The sequence below is a fragment of the Anser cygnoides genome, chromosome 14 (genome assembly GCF_040182565.1).
Source record: "Anser cygnoides isolate HZ-2024a breed goose chromosome 14, Taihu_goose_T2T_genome, whole genome shotgun sequence".
NCBI lineage: Eukaryota > Metazoa > Chordata > Aves > Anseriformes > Anatidae > Anser > Anser cygnoides.
The window spans coordinates 7,739,806-7,758,359 of NC_089886.1; the positions used below are offsets into that span (position 1 = coordinate 7,739,806).

At 40.8% G+C, this 18,554-nt stretch overlaps 1 protein-coding gene and 1 long non-coding RNA gene across 15 annotated transcripts in view; one reads left to right on the plus strand and one right to left on the minus strand.

Annotated features, from left to right (window-relative positions):
- SGCD (sarcoglycan delta) overlaps positions 1 to 18,554 on the plus strand; it is a 517,792-nt gene that overhangs the window by 287,897 nt on the left and 211,341 nt on the right. The window contains exon 1 of one of the 14 annotated variants that reach the window (XM_048057079.2): positions 5,557 to 5,577. The exons of the other annotated variants lie outside the window; for them this stretch is intronic. The gene's annotated coding sequence lies outside the window, so the exon portion shown is untranslated. Of the gene's footprint in view, positions 1 to 5,556; positions 5,578 to 18,554 lie in introns of those variants that run through there. 14 annotated transcript variants of the gene reach the window in all.
- Positions 8,178 to 17,625, minus strand: LOC136786413 (uncharacterized). The gene is made up of 3 exons (XR_010824976.1): positions 17,491 to 17,625; positions 8,848 to 8,894; positions 8,178 to 8,317 (listed from the first exon to the last, which is right to left on the minus strand). It is a non-coding gene; the product is annotated as an uncharacterized lncRNA (long non-coding RNA).

The window sequence follows — 18,554 nt, forward strand, 5'->3', positions numbered from 1 at the left end:
TGCCTGAGGTTTTTATAGATTTTGTCACTTTAAAAAATGTATTACTAAGGGCAGGGGTTTAATTATCTGATTTCCTTTTCCATTTAAACTTCCTGACTGAGCTTCATCTAAAGATACTATCTGCAATGTATTTGATTATTGGATATAGATCAGTCATCTGGAGATATCTGCGTTGTCTGACACATGTTGGAGAATGGAGCTCAGAAATGAGGATCTGCTGCCGCTCATTTCGAGTTGTTCCGCTTGGACTCTGTAAAGCTCAGGCAAGCAAATCCTCCCCTGGACGCAATGCTGCATCTGCAGGGTGGTCATGGAGCCGGGCTGGGAAAGGATAGCGGCTTGAGGAGGAGAAGGTAGCAGTCAAAACTGACTGCTTTTAAGTTAAAAAGGTCAAACAGGCTACAATGTTTCTGGAGTCTCTAAAACCAAAAGCACCTGCCAAAGTCATACAGCATTGTCATTATGTATGGATGGTCTTAGGAAAGGAGGCAGGATTATACTTCTCAAAGAACTTGCCCAAGGAACCCCACAGGTGATACACTGAGTATATATATCCTTGTAAACTGTACAATCGCTGCATTTCTTGCACAGTCAGAAAAGTAGCAACAGTTTGGCAGACAGAAGAGCCTCTTCAGTACAGTTTTTGCAGTGCAGAACACAGGCAGTCCTTCTGTCTTGTACAGCCACGAGTAGTCTCTTGCTTTGTAGAAACTGGACATCTCATCAGCTAGTGCCAGTTCTTCTAGTCTTCCCCAAAATTAAATTATTTCTTAAACATCTATAGTAATTTTCATCATAATAAAAATCAGTTTCATCTCCATGGCAGACAAATGCGATGTCCCCTCAAAGGAATTGCACCTGCAGCATGCAACAGAAATGATTGTAAAGTGACAATTAATTAATTGTCTTCAAAGCTTGTTCATGCTATTTTAATAGCCTGCAAGGCCTTTCTTCCAGCATATATAGAGGATAAAATATTGCCACTTGTGTGTGAGCTGTCAATTGTTGGTGATCCTGCAGCTGCCGCATCTGAGGTCAGAGATGGGAACAGTCCATGGAAATGGAAGGGCAAGTGGGGAAGAGATGTTATACAGAACAATGAAACCATTTTTAGCTTAATATAATATACTGTCTGTTAAGACTTTAATTACTACCAAGCTACTCTCCTTTTGAGGACCATGTGTGGCCTGGGTGCACACCCAGGGTCTGCAATACAGACCAGAGTTCTGTGCTCCTGACACGAATTGCAGGCGTAGCACAAGCTTCTTAATTAGTCTTCCTCCACGGGAGCACTTACTCTCCACTTATGTAATGAACTTTCTGTAAGTAAAAGTGTCATACAATAATTGTGATGCATGATGGGCATGTTTAGATAACCCTCCTATTATTTTAGGAAGTGCAGTACTTGAAAGAAAACTTATCCCAAGGTGTCCCTTAAACTTTTCTTTTGTATTACCCTCTGGATTACTCTCCTATCTCCTTCCTTTGATATGTTAATTCAGTCATTTTCCCTATCAGGGCTCATTTCTCCTGCTTTTTTTCTTTTTCTTTTTTTTTTTCTTTTTTAAATGTAATTTAATTTTGTGGAGAGTTAATGCTTATCATCCTTGTTTTACTACTTGAGAATTTTTGTGACCATTTTTCTTCTTTGAACTGAAAGCCCACGTACTTTTCTGACTGATTTTTTTGTTTGTTTACTAGTACGTTGTTGCTTTTTTTTTTTTTTTTAATAAATCTCCCCTACTTTTCTTTATTCTTCTAAAACCAACACCACTGTTTTTCCTCTGTTTTAGTTAGGGTTGTTTGTGTCTTTGAATGCCCTAGCATAATTAAGAAACATATATAACAAAACTCCTGGCCAGAAGGTTTTTTCAGGTTCTCTTCTAGACATGTACTTGATAACTGTGAGTTATCCTGGTTAAAGTTTCAAATTGACTCCCAGTTCCAGAAAACCTTACTCTGGAGGGAAACAAATGCTTGTTGGAATTGAAGCACAATCACATACTAAAAGCCTACTGTTAGGTACTTCTGTCTCCAAAAGCATCACCTGTCAGATTTCACCACAACTTGTGTAACATATGAGAGAGAATTTATTTTTCATCATCTATATAGGAAATAATAATTAACCGATTTATAACCCCTTATTCAAGCCCTTTAAGCAAAAGCTTTAAATATCTACCATTGTCTCAAAAGTTAGATGTCCAGCTGTGCCACCCACGCACAGCCTGGATGATGCTGATTCTGCAGAGCTGGGGTTGCCTCATACTGAATTGTAAAAATCTAGCTCTTTATCCTCTTCTTATTCAGCATAAAGCTGATGAAACAGTTTTGTCATTTGTGTTTCAAATTGAGCAGAAGTCATATGGTTTAGCAGGAGCTTAATTATATTTACTGTACAGTTCAGCCAGCTCTTTCACATTTTTTTCTTCCTTTTCTTCCTTTTCTCCCCCTCATGGTACTGCAGAAGCCTGCTGGCAGTACAGCTGAAAATATCACTGCTCAGTTCCTTCCCAGCAGACGGTGACCCTATAATTCTGAGCAGATGCACTAATATGGCAGAGCTTCAGTGACCAAAAAGAAAAGGGCAGGAGGAAAGAAAGCCCAAAATTAGAAGTTCATTACACGTGGCCCTTTTGGTCACTGCAGTGATCTCAGTGAGATGGTGGTATTAGGAGACTCAGGGGGTAAGTTTACAGTGTAGTCACAGCAGTGACTGAAGTAGCATAAGGGTAGCAGGCTTTAAATCATCTTTTGTGGATACCAGTACCAGCACGGAGTCAACCCCTTGGTTTTCTTTCACGGTATCGGTGTGGTTTGTCTTCCTCTCTCTAACACTGATGTATTTAACAATGTTTTTGACTTATTAAGTGTACTGTGTCTTTGCCTCTGGACACTTGAATAGCAATTAACAGTATCAGTATGTAATGAGGTATTGTATATAGTTTGAAAGAGAAAGTTCTTTTCCTCTTATGCATCTAACAAACATCAAATGAAATTCAAACTTCTTGGATTGCTGTTTTTTTTTTCCTATCTTTTTGCTTTGTGCTGGTGTGAGCGAATCTTGGTGTCCAGGGGTTATCACTCACGCTGATGGAACTGGGTGTCTGTGGTCTGTAGGCACTGAAATTCTCTGCCAAGTATGTGGTTGTGTGAATGGCTCCACATCAGAAGCCAGAGTTGGACAAATGTTGAACTTTGGGGATATCTTGACCTTGTTGAGATCCACATTTTTTACTGGGCTGGAGCTAGATCCAAGAGCCAGCTGTCCTCAAGGGAGGTTTGCATCTGGAGATGGATTTCAAATCTTATCTCTGCTAGTTTCTCTCTGACTCCTCCGTGAGCTACGCTGTACTACTGTGCAGTTGCTCTGACAGGCAAGACGGAGATTTTGTAATTAGGAGCCTTCCATCATATGGTGTCCCTGCTGCGTTTCAACCCCAGCTGTCTTCCCAGGGCTGAGGAAGCTCTGCTTTTACCATGCTTCACACAGCATTAAACTGTGTAGAAAAGGCTAAATATTGTAGGCCAGATGCTGCTTTCCCTTTGCCTTTTATCAGCCTAGAGAGTAATTTCACTCCTGGGATGGCACTTTGCTCGTGGTAACTGGTGCATGACTGCACGAGGCTCCTGTTCTTCAGTCCTCCTGGTCCTCTGGCACAGAGAGGACTCTTCGCAAAGGATTATTTCCATAGCGGGCCGGTGCTGTGGGACCACCTTTCATTTTCCATTTGGACATTATTTTGGCTTGGGTTTAATTCCAGCTGTAGCGTGAAGGCAGACAGGAGAAGTAGTGTTTTTCTTTCCAAGGAATCCTTAAAATGTGAGTGACAATGAGATCTTTCATCACCAATATGTTCTTTGACGGAAGCTAACCTCTTTGGGTATTTGTATAATAAAACTGAAGTTTTGTTCAGTATCCACAGCACCAAGAGGCATTCTTTGAAGATGAACTCCTCCTACCCATTTTCCTGCTGCATTTCTATTTGCAGATGCTCCTTCCCCTTCTTTTATCCTGCGAGGGAGGAATTTTCTGAGCCTGAAATGAAGAAGCAGCCCCTGAGGGGACTTTGATACAGAGAGGTTACAACTCAGACAATAATTTGGGTCAATTTAAATCACATGTGGGTGTGGGTTTAAATAAATAGCTTTAACCTTTAGCTTACTGATGGAACTGAAAATAGATACAGGGTTGGGCACATTGGAAGAGCTGCTTGTGAAATGTGTACCATTGCTGCCAGCATTACTTTGAATAAATAGATCACTCTTCAGGGCTGTCAAGCCAGCACCTTCACCAGTAAAAGGAAATGTGATTTTTTTTTTCTTCTTCTTTTTAACTGGCAGCTAAGTCTAAAAGAAACTCTTACCCTTTTTTTGATGGCTTTGCATTTACAAGCCTGTACTTTGTGATTTGCTTCCATCAACTGGACTTTTATAACATTTTTAGATCTTCATGGTTATGTAATTGCCCAGTGAAACCATTATGTAGGCTCTACCCTAAACAGTTATATCCTAAAGGAAAGTATTAGAACATGTGTTGATCATTACTGGATATGTTAATATCTTTTTGCACCCAGGACCTGCATTTGTGAGCTCCATTTTTTCTGTTATTTGTGGCTCAAGAGCTAGAGGAGAGCTCATGAAATTATGTGATTAGTTTTTTGGCCAAAATGTGGTGGATGTGCTCTAGCTTAGTGGTAGTCCTCTCTAGGCTGAGCTCTGTCACTGCTGTTGCTCAGATGGTGGATGCGGAGTAGGGATGAGATCCTACAGCTTGTGTCAGGAGAAGAGTAGAAAGTAAAAATAACCAGCAGAACTCTTATGCTAGCATAAAAACGTTTATCCAAAGAAAAAATGTGAAGTTCAAGTTCACATAAAGAACTACCAAGTTAGGATCTTGTAAAAGCAGTAAGGAATTCTTGGAGGAGTACACGGATATTTTAATCTGCTGATTTGCGCCTGTGGTATAAATGTAGGCGTGATAAAATATGCAGATAATATTTTGTAGTAACAATATTCTGATAGATAATAATGGCAAAGAAAAATAGAGTTGTAAGCTTGTTGTGGGCTACAGTTTTAGTACAATTTCCTTCTGCAGGTTGTTACTACTGGCTATACATGCTGGGAGGCAGATACATAGTTGGAAAGCATGCCAAGGACAAACAAACGAATTGTCAATTTTTATACTTGCATAGATCATTGCCCCATGTCAAACAGGGCAAAGCCTTGTGTTCTGTAAAACGTACATCAGTCTCAAACCTATGTAACTGCGTCACACCATGGCAGCATGAAGTTCTGTGGGAAGATGTTTTGGCATACATTTCCATAATAAAATACCTTAAATTTGCTTATGCAAAACAGATTGGAAGTGATTCACTAATGTGTGAGCAAATCTTGCAAGGAATCTCTTGAAAGAGCAGCAGATTGGTCATGAGCTTGTGATTTCGTATTTTGTGGGTGTGGGAGGAGCTGTTGAGTTGCTGAGACTGGGGGACAAATTGCGACAAGGTGCCACCAAGGACAAAAGCTGAAGTCCAAAGGGTTCGAATTGACAGCAGTGAGACCATTCAACGTACGATGGTAAGAATTAAAAGGGAGATGCATGAGAGGGGTAGCGAAAAGTCTTCCTTTTCAGGTTATCTGCCAACTCTCTGGTTTATTAAGATCAAGAAAATAGCACAGGTGATTTAGTTATTCATTCTATAGCTGTTTTCAGGGTTTCCTCAAACCATTCCCTGAAGCATCTGCTTTTGCCGCTGTCTGATTCAGGTTTTTGGTCTAAACAGAGCACTCGTCTAATCTACTATGGCAGATTCCAAATTCCAAATATCACATAGCATAATCCGTAAGGGCACAGTGATATCCCCTGCAAGGTGTTTATCTTCCATGCCCTGGGCATTTTTGTGACTTCTCTTGGAGGCCTCTACACTGCTTATCAGGGAAGGATTCAGGAATCTATACAACTAACAAATGCTGGCCAGAGCGAGCACTGAAGGCCAGCCAGTGCATTACCTTCATCAGCAAATCTGTAAGAAAAGGTGATTGAGGTCAGTTTTTAACTTTACCCTGGTAATAGGAATATTAAACGTGTCCTTAGGTGTATGTGCACACCTACCTGTGTGTCCATGCAGGGGACTGTCTGCCATCTGTTTATATAAGAGGCTGTGTGTGTACCTGTTCATGGACAGATGGAGGGCAGTTTGTCCGATATATAATATGGGCAGGTGTGAATTTTCAGTTATCCGTGGAGAATATAAACGCATGTGTCTATGTGGAGCTGTAATAAGTTAGCACAAGTATCAAGTAGATGAATACTGCAGTATGCACCTGGGAGGAGCAATGCACCCTGCGCCTTCAAAGGCCATCTTGGCTAAATCACTTATGTGCAGAAAGCGGTAGCAGACTTGCACCCCGACACTCAGTGCTCAGGTTCGCCCCCTTTGCTTGCTGCAGAATGGGAAGGGTTTAGGGGGAGGGAGTTGTTGGTTATGCATGTAACAATTTGTATTAAGTAGGCACTTTCTTGTTCTCTCCTTTTGATCCTTCTAGACACCCTAATTATGGATACAGCCTTAACAAGGATGATAAAGGGCCTCAGGGGTTATAAACTGTGAGGAGAGGTTAAGAAAATTATGTTTATATGCATTAGAATAGAGGAGATTAAGAGGGGTTGTGACCAAGGTGTACAAAGTCCAGAAGGTAGTGAAGAAAAAATGATGCCACCAGAATATTCAAGAGAGAAACTGTGAAGAGAGTGGAGCAGGAGGGCAGGTGGCAGCTTGGCTGGAATTGGTTTGGGAAAGTTTTTACAGGGGTCTTGCTTGCAGTAGGGACAATAAATTACGCTGATCTGTGGGAAGACAGCTTGGGACATAGAGGAGATATAGGCCAGAAATATGGGATATGTCTTGTAACTTGTCTTTGAAGTATCAGAGCAGGTTGGCTTTGGCCAGAGGGTAATGAGATAGAAAAGGGCTTTTTAGTTTGTTTGGAGCCGAGCTTTTCAGTTTGTTTGGAACTTAGTTTCAGGTGCAAAATGTTAGAAGAGGGAAAACTCAACACTTCCATATTGAAAATGCCTTTACACAAATTTTTTACTTTTGCTGTAGAGCTGAGGCGTTTTGGGGGGGGGGGGGGGGGTTCTTCACAAAGACTAGATAATTTTAGGGAGTTGCAAAGCCAAGGCATGAAACCTGGTTAGTTCTTTCTCCTGTGCCCCCACTCCCTGAGAGCTCTTCCTAGTGAGGGTCCCATCCTGCCTCTCACATCTGCAGCACTGTTTAGGGATGAATTCAAGAATTCCTATGGTGTTTTTGCTCAATTGTGTACGGCTACTACAAGTGTAAAGCAGGGGTAAACTGGCCGCTAAAATTCAAGGGTGGTCTAGAAGGTACATAGCGTCCTGCAAGTTCGTGACCCATTTTCTTAATGCCTTGCTTGAAGGAAAAAAGAAAAAAAGAAAAAAAAAAAAAACAAACAACAGTCCAGTGGAGCACATTCAAACCTTTTACCCAATTGTACTTTAACTCACACGTATATATTTCATGGCTGTACACAGTCCACTTCCCAGTTTTTTATTTAATATCCGATATGTGTTTCCGCAGAATTCCATTCAAGATTTAAAGCCAAAGCTTTGCTAATCAAAAAAAATGATGTAAGATACAATATTTCAATCAGTTTAGCTGAACATGAAATAAATTGCTAGCTCGTGGCCGTGTTAAGTAACTACAGTCCAAGAAGATAAAGCAGTTATTTTTGGACTATTTTTGTTGATGATGAAAATCTTTTTTTTTGTGAAGGAGATTGCAGTGGTCATTTGAGAAAATGCACTTAATCATGACTCAGGAAGCTGGCAAGCTCCTACCAAACTCATACAGGTTCTTGAGATTCATCCTAAAGTTAGCTAAAGCTGGTCTATTTAAGGTTAGTCTTCAGCAATGTGTGTGGGGTGGTAGGCTCCTGGCTGGGTCGGGCACATGGTGACTGTGGGCCTAAGAGACCTGCATCCTATCCTCTGGTTATTTGCACAGTGGTTCACTGGATGGAAATGTGGATGTTTGCTTGAATCACTGCACATGGAGAGGAGGGGGGGAAGGATTAAAAAACTGAAGTTTTTTTGTTCAGCCTTTCACCTTGTGCTGTTCAGTTCAGCTGTACAGCACTTTGTGGGAAGACAGATGTTGGCACAGTAAGATATGTTGCTCATGTTGGAGCAGTGCATACAGCAGGCATATTGTGGCTTCCAGAGTTCCTCTGAATCCAAAGTTTGTAGCCAAGCCCCTTCTGAAGTCCATACATCTAAACCTAAATCAGCCTGTAACTTAAAAAAAAAAAAAAAAAGTCATAAGGAACTGGAATGGCTACAGAAGGATATGTTCACTAATGTGAAATTGTACAAAACTGGCAAGCAAAAGATATATAACTGAGAACAGCAATTGTGCTACTACATAGGCTAAAATCAGAAGGACTGAGAGGCAAAGTCATCTATAGCTATAAAGGGTGATGAAATGACTTACAAAAGCACTGGAAGTAAGAGGAAAGCAAAAGTCCATCAGTAAGAAAGGGAAGCAAATAATGGACTAGACAGAAAGACAGAAATACCAAATGCCATTATTTTGCACTGCTCTTCACAGAAAGGTTAATAACTGTGTCAGAGCTATAAGAATGTTCCCTGTAACAAGGGGTTATGAGCAAAGGCAAGAACAAGATAAGGAGTATTTAGATAAGTGTGATATATTTGGGTCAGCATGGCCTTCTGAAATGTACCCACAGAATTATTTACGATGACTCTCAGAAGCTTACAGAGAACAGGGCAATTGTCAGAAGTCTAGGGGAAGGCAAACATAGTACCTGTCATCGCAGAGGACAGCGCGAAGGAAACAGAGGCTTGTAAATACCTAAAAAGATACAGAACAAATTACTGAACTTGCAGCTACCCATGAGCAGTGAATAATATCTAACATGCTTTATTAAGTCAAAACGAATGTAATTTCCTTCTGTGATTGGGTGACTCATCCAAAACAGAGGAAAGCAGAAGCACTTGGTCTTTAGGTAGGTGTCTGATACCCTCTTAAGCATTGTTTTCTATTGAAAGTTGAGCTCAAACTTGTAGCTTTCAAGCTTTTTGATTAGTGAATCAGTAGAAGCTTTTAGCAAAGGTGCACGCTCCTGGGTAGCAAGGAGTTCACTGGTCGGTATTTGTTATTGGCTACACACCTGACTTCAGCAAAATATAAGTGCAGATCTGTGCAGTGGCATAAACTCCTTGAGAGGGAGGGGACTGTGCATTAACATGTTTTAAATGTCTACTTTATAAATGCTTTCCCTTAATGAAAATTGCAGTGTACAGCAGTATACTCTTCTTTGCTCTCTCTCCACCATCCTTTTCCCCAGCGTATTTACTATGAAAGAGTTTTGCCTTGAGCAATAGCCTGTACTGCAGTAGAGTATCACATACAGAAAAGTTATCCAACATCATACAGAAATGTAATAGCTGGGTGGAGGATGGGAATTTAGAGGTACGCCTTTAAAAAGTTGTCTTAAAGACAATTCTTTTTAAACATTTTTCAGGCTTTTGCATAAAGATTGCAGACTAGGCATTACAGCATCTAATATGAGCAGTGGATTTATGCTCTGTAATAAATGTATCCATAGGGTGCTGCGTTGTTGTTATCATAGTGAATTATAGTAAAATTAGGAGAATTAATAATGACCCAGCTGGAATAATTTAGCACTGTGATAACTAAACCCTAACCTAATGCTCGGTTTATTCACAAAACTATTTATAAAGAACACTGAATGTGAGTTTCTGAGGGTAATCTTATATAGAAAACAAAGCGAGACCCGAATCATAAACAAATGCCATAGCACATCATTTAGAGGATTAAGTGGCTTGAAATTGATGTCTAAGGCATTTTGGTTGATTGTTGCTAAATATACCACATGCTTGACAATCATTTCCTGTTCGCCATCCTCCTCCTGCTAGTTGTATGTCATGCAGGATTATCCGTGTTTACCAGGACTGCCTCGTACCAGGTCTTTATCTGTGAGGTTTTCTGCTTCATGCCAGACCTGATCTGAATTTTGCAGTCTGATGTCTTGGCACTGGTCAGTGCCAACCCATTAATACCTTAATAGTGAGTTAGTGGCCAGCTTCAGTAAACACTGGGCTAAAAGCAAAACGGAAAAGCACAAGACTTCTGGAGTTTGCTAAATTTAGTTGCTTCCGTAGTCTTTTAAACAGAAGGCTTGGGTTTTAGTTTTTTTTTTTTTTTTTTTTCCCCTAAGAAATATATTAAAGTTTTTTTTTTTTTAAAGGATATGTTCAAAAATAATTTAAAATTCAATGAAACTTTGCACACACACACACACACAAAGAGTATTTCATTGACTAACTCATAATACCTTTCTGAATAATTAATATTTCTGAGACTTTGGTCTACTTGTACATATGTTCTTAGAATATAAGTACCAAATGTTCGTAGAATATCCTGAGTTGGAAGGATCCACAAGGATCATCGAGTCCAACTCCAGGCTCCACACAAGACCACCCAAAAATCAGACCATATGTCTGAGAGCATTGTACAAATGCTTCTTGAACTCCGGCAGGCTCAGGGCCGTGGCAGCCTGTGCTGGTGCCTGACCACCTTTCAGTGAACAGTCTTTTCCTAACACCCAGCCTGAACCCCCCCGGTTACAGCTCCGTGCCATTCCCTTGGGTCCTGTCGCTGTTCACAAGGTCAAATAATGGGTAAAATAAGTATATACATAAATAATATCCATAGGTAAAATTAATTCCCTGCTCTGCCCTACTTAGTGCTCCATTGCTGTTATACCATGGGGCTGTGCTCTGTCAGGGAGAAGAAGCTGCTGATGTAATTTAGACAAGTCAAATATTTTTGAGGAGAAGCTTTATGATAGCGGAGTCATTGCATCTCCATGACGATCCTATCGATCTGTTCAGGCTGTCGCTAAAAGCCCATGGAGAAGCGGGTTGCACTACCCAAGCTCCTAGATAAATGATAAAGCAAGGCAGGAGATACGGCTGCCTCCACGGCTATTTAATATGCATGATCTTGTTGTAGCCATGAGCCAAATGGGAAGTAGGACAGACTCGGCAGTGCTGATTGAAATTGCCCAAAAGTTAATGGGGAGTCCTGCGTTGATGACAGCAGCCTTTTGATCAGGCCTTACTAGACAGGTTGCCAAGCGTGTGCTTGTGCAAGAGGATAAAGGGAAAGTGCATAAGCAGCCAGATGGGGATCTGTGCGCCAGGACTGACGGTAACACAGCCTTCACCTGCACAGCGCCCGGCTCGGTGGTACAGGGCTGACAGCAGCAGCCTGTCACACAGCACGGCTTTGGGACGTGAGCAGGGAATACCTCTGGTTCCAATCCGGTGTAACATGTTCACCTGAAATACCACCACTTCATCATTTTTTTTTGGGTATTGAATTGAATTGTCAAAAAATGTCTCTTGAAGGTCACAGGTTGGATTTTGGAGTTAACAAGTTCTTCTGTATCTTGCAGGTCCTTACCACTTCTGTGAAGGAGCTGTCTTGTACCCACTCAGTGCACTGTTGTACTGAGTTGTGTTTCTTTTATATTTAGAAAAAAAATGTCACTGAGATACACTTGCGTGTGTGCTCTGGTGGCGTACGGTCAATGTTCTGTGCAATTTCACAGAAGGCAAATGTTGGATGATCCTGGATGTGATCTGTTTTATTTTGATGCAAACTAATGCCTGGATAAAGAAGTAAAGAACTCCCAAATTTTCAATTAAGGATGGTTGTGGTGGTTTGTTTTTTTTTTCTTTATCAGTTTTATTATCAAAAACCAAATATAAGTCCTGATTCCAGCCTCTCCGTATAAGATATTGACAGCTTAAGCCTGCTGATCTTTCCCTGAGGCCGAGGTTCCTATGTTCCCTGCTGCTGGCTCTACCCCTGGGCTGCAGGCAGCTGCAGAGGAATTGCAGGAAGAAATTAAGGGCAGCGAAGTTTTCAGCTGTGGTTTGACCCATTCCATCTCACGTAAGATGGCTTGTATGCTAAATCCACCAAGCCATTGCCTTTCTTTCTGGGACATTTCTGTGCTTCCTTTGCAGTGGAATTACACCACTGTTGGAAGTTTAGACTGTAATTTATAGTTAGTCATCCCATTTTGAGGACACCCACAAATACTGGCTATGGTAGTCACTGTCTCTGTGAACACTGTGTCAGGGTTGGCTCTTTTATTCAGTTTATTTGTGCACTCTGCAGACCAATTATTAGTAGGCCTCAGTCAAAGAGGATGTCCACAGAAGCACGAGCACAGCCGAAGAGCCCAGCAGCCTGTTGCCTCATGCTGATGGCCGTGCCACGGCAGCTTTTTGGTAATCCAATCACCCTCTGGGAAAGCCACATATTTAAGGAACATAAGCAGAAAGAAAAGGTATCTGCTTTGTGCCAGAGTGGAAAGACATTGCCAAATGGAATTAAAATTTCCATCTAGACAGCAATCAAAATTAGCCTTTCATCGTGCATTAAGGTAACACTCAAATTGTTCTGTAAGCATTAGTAACCTAATTGTATTATTTTGGGATACATGCATAACTAAATATTGAATATATTAGTTATCTTGTGTGTAGAAATGAAGCTAAATTTTTTTTAGTGAAGATGGAGACTCCTCATTGCTAGGTATTGCTTCTTAATAGTCCTGCTATTGGTGCTGTGGGATGGATTATTTGAGTTACTGTTTCCCTTTTTGGTTGATTTAACCCAATGTATTCCTACATTCAGTGAGCATTTAAACGACTAGGCAAGATGCAATCTTCATAAATTATTACAGACCAGTGGAAGTCTATCACATTGCATATAGGATTTTGAGTACAGAATAATGAAAAATCTTGCTCTGAGTGAGAACTGGCATCTTTATCAAGAAAAAAAATCTTTTAAAAATAATATGTGTAACAGACTATAAATGAATGTATATCAATACAATCCATTAAATACATGCAACCTGCTGAGAGATATGGCAGTATCATTCCTGTATAAATCAGTTCATAAACTCGTTTTTAATTTTTTTTTGGCAGAGTTATGAAGCCAATTAGCTTGGTAATAAATATTCAGCTTTAATGGGCAAGTAAATAATTAATGTTATTGCCTTTGTAAATTTAGCTTTTCAGTTATAAATTAACATAATTAAGAGTAATGTTTCAGTATGCATTTTACCAGCCAAATCTAAATCAAGCAATTAAACTGTAGGTTTTCCACATCAAATGAGTTGCGTTTATAATGATACAAACTGCAGAAGTAAATTTGTTTTTCATGGTCAGATTCATTACAAAAACATGAAGGAGAATATTCTGCAGGAGATGTAATCAAGTATATTATTTGAAGAACCGTTAATATATACTTTAACTACTTTTTGTTGTCCTTCCACAGTAAAATAGAAAGGGGAAAGCACACTTCCCACCGGCCTCTGGCACTGGGATAATTGTCTGGGTGTAATTATAATGCTCACTGAAGAACGGTTATTGCTGAAGAACTGTTGTCACATCTCTTTACTGAATTGATTGCAAATATGCAAGGTATGGATTCGAAAAGATAAAAATTGCTCTGTAGTCATTAACTTCAAAAGCTCGAGGCTGACTGAGACCAGCTGAGAGTTTGATCATACCTCCTTCCCCCGCCCTGCTTCGTATTGATTCTTACTTTATGTGATGTGCACGTGCCATCTTCCTATGCCATTCCTCAAACTTAGAAAGCAACCAAAGCAGTGGTGCTGTTCTTGGGAAGAACAGATGGGTTAATAGGAGCGTGTAACTATTAGCATTTCTAACTGGGATGCAAGTTGGAGCTGCTGAAATCCAGCCCTTTCAGCAGCTGCTACAGAAGAGCAAAGCACATGGCTGTAACTTCAGGTGGGCTCAGGAGGTCACATCAAGATTTCTGAAGGTGCATTTGAGGGGTGGTTAAGGCGTGTCTGAAGCCACAAAGCTCATGAAAGCTCTCAAGCTTCAGGGACATCAGACTGTCTGAACTCGGGCCACTCTCTGTTTTTAATATTGAATTGCAGAACGTTTCTATTTCTGCGAATGGTGCCAGTTTGTAATTTTAAAGTACTGGATGGAAACAGGAAGAATCCAGGAGAAGTTACTCTAAAGCACATGCATGTATAGACACATGCATGAATCTTCACAGGAAAACTTGAAGTTTGAAAATATGTCTTGAGTCAAACAAGGCCTGAAAGCCCCCACTGAAGCAACAGAGCTATAGGTGCTTCTAATCTTGCAGGCTCCACAGATTGTAATTTATCATGGGCTGAGGAGTCTGTTTATAGCTCTTCAAAATGTTTCTAAGAGCAACATTTTGTGAACTGCCAAAAGTTTGCAGATTTGTAACGAGAAGAGTTTCTTGATGCACAGGCTTGCCCACATCCAAACCTGTTCATTGACATTTCTAAAAGCTGTGATTTCATAGTCATTTTATGTCCCATAACCCAGGGGGCAAATTTATCACTGGCAAAAGCCTACTGAAGTCGGTGAAGTTACACCAGAGAGAAATTCAGGTCAATGAACGTCATTTTAGTGTTGTTCAAACCGTTTGCGGTGCTATGCAGATAGATAGCTGTAGGCTTTTTTTGCTGTATCCAGTTGTTTAAGGGTGAGTGGACTGAAAAAATTTATCCTTGAGCTGAATTTCTGCTAATTGATTTATACATGCAGAACTGCAGTACAGTTTTGACAATGTTATTTTGGGTTTTAGAAGAACTTTAAAAAAAAAAAGAAGCAAAGCACACTAAATTCTCTTGCCTGATTATCTACAGGATCATATTTCCAAAGAGATTTTAAATGAACAGAGTCACTTGCTGGGTGCAAGAGTTTGGGAATACAAGCGCCTGACGGCACAGCCAGTTATCTTGTAAGCACAATTAACTCGATATAAGTGTGCATCTATAGAAGGCAATTGGTGATAAGGCAGATATCTGTTTCAAACGCTGCGCTGTGCGGAATAATTGTCAGCTGTATTTTGTAATTATTCCTCGTTAATGCCTAGATGCAGAGGGGTTCAGTGCATTGTATTCTTTCTATGCAGTGGCTAATGGGTCTTTTCATCTGGTGTCAGGCTCTACCTGGACTCTGTGACATATTTCTGGCTGGGGTCTGCTAATCAACTACTTCAAACAGAGTCAGCAGTCTTGAGCTGTGTCTGAGGAGAATTCAGCATGTTTTGTAACAAGGTTATTCTAGACTCCTCTGCATTTGATAGTCTACTTTTAGCTGCTTTGGTTTTCAGCACAAATAGGAAGATTGCTCTAAGACTACTGAGAGCCTAATGAGATTGAAGGCAGGTCAGGTACTTGCTGTTCAGGCTGGCTCAGCCGTGCAGTCTGCTGGATGCTGTGTTTGTGCTCCGTTCATTAAGCCTTGCAGTGTGATGAGGAAACCAGCTTTTACCAACTTGAAGCAGTGTGACGCTGCCTTATTTTATGGATGAATGAGAGTATTTTGGTTAGTTTGGAGACTTGCTGGAAAAGTCCATGTAACCTGCCTCCAGGAGCAGACAGCAGGAGGTGTTTACATGGGTGAACTCTGAAGATTTTTTTCATGTGGAGCTGGAGGCAGGGATGCCTCCAGTGCCAATCCTGGATTGCTCAGCACTTTGCACTCATTACTGAAGCTTTTCTTTAGTTCAACATGTAAGGGTAGGTGGCCTGCTTGGGAAGCTGTAGACTAGAGCAGTGTGTGTGCTTGAAAAGGGGAGAGGGCATTAAGGAAGTCCCAGTTTGCAATTACAAGTGTATTGGTGGCTGTGCACCAGAAGGTCCAGTTCTGGGGCTAGCAAGTGCTCCTGTTTCTTTATGGTCCTTTTAAACTTGCATCAGCTTTCTTCAAACTCTCAACACTTCACCTAGAAAACTCTCCTCCTCTCCTCCTGCAGCCCCAGGTCTGCTCTGGCCTCTCCTTGCCTCTCTGGGGCACTCACCCAGCCCTCGTGGTCCTTGTCCTTGCCCTGCGGGCACCCTTTCCTCCTTTCCTCCTCCCTGATGCTCCAGCAGACCTCTGCGTGCCCTCTTCTGTATCCTCCTGGCTCTGTCCTTTTAGTACCAGTTGCTGAAATTAAAGCACTTAAGAGCTCTAGAGATTTACCAGGCTTTTATGTTGGTTTCCAGCTCGAGTTGAGGTTATTTTTCTTCAAATATACAATCCACATTGGATAAGCTACATTTCAGGAGTTAGTATAGTGTTTTTCAAGTGTCAGTGATTTTGATATACTTTCCAGGCTAACATGTCAGATCTGTGCAGTAAATAAGGCTGTCTTTTTGTGTCATTTATGAACCTGGTTGACTCTTACTTTTCCCTTAGGTTGTAGCAGTGTAAAACCAGAAACGAAGGGTGTGACTTTCAGAGTGAGAGCACATCGGGTACAACTTATTTATCAAACAAAACTTTTCAAAGTTAGAGAAGTGGTTAAAAACTATTGTTTTTACTACCAGAACTAAACTTGGCTGAATGCGTCAAAGGAGAATCACACTGTGAACTCTCAGCAAAAGCATCAGAGTTTGATGCTCTGTGTGGATTTTAAAATCGAAAAGTGAGAAGAATAATCTGAATTTATAATGGAAATCCCTGCTCAGATTCCAGGCTGACAACTGACTGACAGCTGTGTGTCCTCTAGGCGCCACAGAATCCAATATATTTATATTTTCTCAAACATTTGACATACCAGCTTATCCCAATATGTTCCACAGAGATAAACAATAAAGTTACAGTTAAATAACTTCAGAGATAAGCAACTTTAGCAAAGGACGAAAGGTTTGCTTAGCAATGACATTTAACAGGAGCTGGAGATATGCATTTACTTATTCATTCTCCAACAATTAAAAAAAAAAAAAGAGAGAAAGGAAAAATGGCAGTAATACAAATCAGAGGTCTCTTCAGCATGACAGATTAGGACAGCAAAACACTGACTTCTTATGACCAGTCTTAATGCAGGCTAGTAATAAATCTCACCAATTCCAGTGAGAGTAGAGTGAGGACAGTGCCAGGACTGTTGGGAAATTTCATCTGCACTATTATAAAGGGAATCCTGGGAAGAATAAATAAATAACAGTGAAAACATGTCTGAAGGAGATACAGAGAAGTTAGCCACCAGTTTTGGGTGGCAAAATGAAAATACACTGAGTTGAAATGAGATTAAAGTTCATAGTGGTCAAGCTAATACTTTTGATACAGAAAGAGAAGTACAGTATATTTATAAAAAGCTTATGCCGTAATGCCCTGATCCTGTAATACGATCCACTTATATGCTATCAGCTGTGGTAAAGAGATCCAAGGGTATTTGAATCTTCTAGTAATAAACAGCATTCCTCATCCTGGCATGCAACTCTATTACAGACTATTGCAAATGCCCCAGCAGAGTCTCAGCGCACTAACTTGGTGCAGTGCAAGTTTATTTTGGAATGGATCCCAAAATAACATTTTTCCCTCGTTAACATGATTTGTTTTACCTTTTGGCATATATTGACAAACGTTTCCCTTGGGACGGTTGGGGCTGTCACAGCGTATCCCACCTCCGCAGCCCTCTGGATGCAGAGTGAAGCCCTCACCCTGGTCGCTTGTGAGCCATGGGAGGAGAGGTGGCAGAAGAGGAGATAGTCTGCCCCGCGGTGGCATGCAGTCTGTCCCAGGCATGGGGAAAGAGGAGATAAGGGAAAAGAAAGGCACTGGCTTCACCTTGCCAATGAATTAAGGACTCTGCCGTACTAAATTTGGAAATGAAGCCTTTTAGGAAGCTGGGAAAAAAATAAAAAGTTAATGCTGGTATAGTGCAGTTCAGCTGGAGAAACATGCTTCTCATTTGCTCTGAATAGACCTGATGGAGCCACTTACAGCACACATGAAAGTAAGGCTATCATTTTAAATGTGATACCAAGACAATGACGTGACTGCTTTCTAGTTATACTCCCATTTTAAGCACCAGTAAGAGGAAATCCAGTTAGATACTGCTGTACTGACAAAGGCTGTACCACACAGCTGCCTCTGAGAGAAACCTGTCGGCTCTTGTTGGCAGAACTGGCTTTATTTCCTTATTGAAATATTTTGGCCAGTTACGTGCAGGCTGTTTGGTACTCATTCTGTCCTAAATCCAGAAAATCAGTTCAGCATTGCCTCACTCCCCCAAGAACGTGCAATCATTTGACAAGGACGTGTGCATTGCTGGAACTTTGTCCTTACTTTCTGTTGAACTGACTGAAGAAACAATCTCACAAAAGAGCAGCAATACAAGGACAGATGTGAATGTAAGCACTTTCCAGCATTGGTAGCCCAAGAGATATTATTTTATACTGTAACCAGACTGTAGGAGTAGTAGTAAAAGTAATAATAATAATAAAAAAAACTTAATGGTGTAATGCAGTGTTAGCAGCTAGACAGTTAGACAGTAGCTTGTAACTTAATGCTTTCGAACATGAGTAGCAGCCTTTGTTAGCAGATTTTTTTCTTCAAGATGCACGTTTTATTTCAAAAGAGAAATATTTCCACTGCGTGTCTGGATTTCATTTTCAGAAATTAT